We start from the raw sequence: 3080 nt of genomic DNA, 5'->3' as shown, positions 1-3080 counted from the left end.
TTTACTTTACTGGCTCTGCCCTAACCCTCAACACACCTTATTTCTATTCATATCACCCTCTTTTAAACTTCAATATGTGGTGCTCCTCTACCGTGCCTCCCCACCCCTGAGCTGGACTTCCAAATGCTTGAGCCCATCATCCAAGCTCCCTGGACGTTCCAGCTGGCCCCACACCTCCAACTCCTGAAACTGTTTTTACAAAAACCTGAGGAATTATGGATTTGGAGGTAATGTTCTGCCATGAAGGGGAGGAAGAAGTTTCTATATGAGAATGGACTGAAATGTTCAGGACTCCAATCTGGAAAGATGATGGCTGACAGAGGATCACGACTGAACTTTACCTAATCAAGAACTCCGGTTAGCCTTGTGCACAAGACTAACACAGGTTTGCTATTCACCACATCCCGTAACAGAGTGAGAGAGTACCCACTGAAGACTGAAGGGGGTATGTTCAAATCAAGCCAAAGGAAACCGTAGGGACCAGGTCTATGGCTTTTATTTTATGCTCCTAAGGTCCTAGTTCAGTACTCTGCATACAGTAGGTGCTCAGTTAAATACAGGTGATGATGATTTCTTCATACAATGGGTAGTGAGTTTATGGAAGTCTGTGTCAGAGGGGTTTGTGCAGACTGAAAATATCAGTAGGTTCAAGAGGGGATTGGATAGACATAGTTGAGAGAGGTGCATGGGGAGCCAAAGAGTGAAAGCAGGGATATTTGATAGTATGCTCTAACCATTAGGCAGGTGTCAAGGAGGGCAACAATCACACCATTAGTCCAAGCATCCTGATGTCACTGTTGGAGACTGAAAACTAAGCTGAATCACTCACTGGTCTGACCCAGTAATGTTATTTCTTATGTTCTTATGTAAACTTTCTAGGGATTGTGGGGCATGAAGGAGACTACCACTAAGTAGTATGAGATGCTGAGTGATGAATGAAGCTGTCTGTTTCCCATTAAAAGAACATAGCAAGTTTCAAGAAGCAAATCAGAAATCGCAAATGATTAATAGTCTGTTCTATGATGAGGCCTGTTCTGTTTGTCTATTGTTCCTTTTGTTCCACTGAACAGAGGCGCCAAGGACCCAGAAACACCTGGTCATGATGACAATCCCCTGAATTTCTCCGTAGCACATGCCTGAAAGGTACACCATGGTTCTGATCACCAGTAAGGAATAGGTATTATTTAGAGAAGCAGCATGATCTACTAGATAGAGCACAGGCCCGGGAGTCATAAGGTCATGGTTTCTAATCCCAGCTCTGCCACTTGTCTGCTGTGTGACCTTGGGCGAGTCACTTCATTTCTCTGAGCCTCAGTTACCTCCTCAATAAAATATGGGGATTCAGACTGTGAGCCCAATGTGGGTCAGGGACTGTGTCCAACCCGATTTGCTTGTATACCACCCCCAGCACTTAGTACAGTACCTGGCACATAGCAAGTGTTTAACAAATACCAAAGTTATCATTATTATTATAAATGGACACACAATTCAGGATTAAGTAAGGACAGAGCAAAAGCCTTGTTGTTGCAGGGCATAAATGGAGGCAGTAGGAAGGGTAGAAATAGTGAGCAAGCTTAAAAGTTAACAATAGGTAGTTTGTACATTTTGGTGATGGGAGTGCAAAATTCTAACAAAGAAAGCCTCTTTATACTCCAAGGTCAGTGGAGGAAACTTTGAGAAACTGAACAGATGACAAACAAACAAACAAGCCTATCTTCCCTTGATAGGATGGAGTGTCCTATCAGGAACGATGGATAGGCCTGTCTTGTGACTGCAGGACTGAGAATCTGCATCTAGGAATTGATTACAGTAATTGTGGTTAGTGCACTCTGTTGTTCCTGCCGATTGTGTTCTTGCTGTCCTGGGTCCCCCTTGATATATATCACTGTAACCCAGCCCTAACTCTTCATTCCTTTCAAGCCAACCAACTCACTGTGCCTCCTCATTTCTCCTCCCTTCCACCTCTTCCTTATAACTTCCCTTTTACCTGGAAGCAGCAGCATGTCCTAGTGGAAAGAGCACAGGCCTGAGAGTCAAAGGACCTGGCTTTTAATGCCAGCTCTGCCACTTGCCTGCTGTGTGACCCTGGGCAAGTCACTTACCTTCTCAGTGCCTCAGTTTGCTTCAGTTTCCTCATCTGTAAAATGGAAATTCAGTACTATTTCTCCCTCCCACTTAGACTGTGAGCCCAGTATGGAACAGGGATTGTGACCGCCCTGATTATCTTGTATCTACCCCAGTGCTCGGTACCGTGCTTGCACATAGTAAGTTCTTAACAAATATCACAATTACCTGGAACTCCTTCCTCCTTCACACCTGACACAGAACTGCTGTCCCCACGGTCAAAGCCCTTCTGCAATCACAACTCTTCAGGGGTCCTTCCCTAATTAATTTCTCCTCTCTCCACTTTAGTTCCCCACTTACTGAACCTTCAGAGCTTCCGCATCACTCGAACACTTGGGTACTCACAGTCTCCTCCATAAGCACTTAAATGCATGTCTTTATTACATCCTCTTGTCTTGTCTTATGCTGTCAAGTCGTCGCCGAGCCATAGCGATGCCATAGACACATCTCTCCCAGAATGCCCCACCTCCATCTGCAATCATTCTGGTAGTGAATCCATAGGGTTTTCTTAGTAAAAATACAGCAGTGGTTTACCATTGCCTCCTTCCGCACAGTCATCTTGAGTCTCTGCCCTCGACTGTCTCCCATGCCGCTGCTGCCCAGCGCAGGTGAGTTCTGACTTGGAGCAGATTGTCTTCCACTCGCTAGCCACTGTCCAAGCTAGGAATGGAAGGGTTATGCCTCTGCTTGACTCTCCCTTCCATGGTCGAGACTGGTAGAGTACTGGAAACTCTCCAGGTGCGACCCTGAGATGGGTATTGCTTCCTCTTACCTGTAATATATTTTAGTGTCTATCTCCTCTGCTAGATTGTAAGCACTATGAGGGCTGGGATCATGTCTACTAATTCTACTGTACTCTCCCTAGCACTTCGTACAGTGCTCTGCAGTCAGTAGATGCTCAATATATATTACTGGGTGACTGGGAAGTTAATATTTAGGAGTGATTCCATAATGGT

General features: G+C 45.2%; 1 non-coding gene across 1 annotated transcript; it reads right to left on the bottom strand.

Annotated features, from left to right (window-relative positions):
* Nucleotides 1-2742: 2742 nt before the first annotated feature.
* Nucleotides 2743-2880, bottom strand: LOC119948320. The gene has a single exon (XR_005456725.1). It is a non-coding gene; the product is annotated as a small nucleolar RNA SNORA7 (small nucleolar RNA).
* Nucleotides 2881-3080: the final 200 nt, after the last annotated feature.

This window comes from Tachyglossus aculeatus, chromosome X4, assembly GCF_015852505.1.
Source record: "Tachyglossus aculeatus isolate mTacAcu1 chromosome X4, mTacAcu1.pri, whole genome shotgun sequence".
NCBI classification, from domain to species: Eukaryota; Metazoa; Chordata; class Mammalia; order Monotremata; family Tachyglossidae; genus Tachyglossus; species Tachyglossus aculeatus.
The sequence above is the reverse complement of the archived record's forward strand: the minus strand, read 5'-3'. Positions and strand labels throughout refer to the sequence as shown.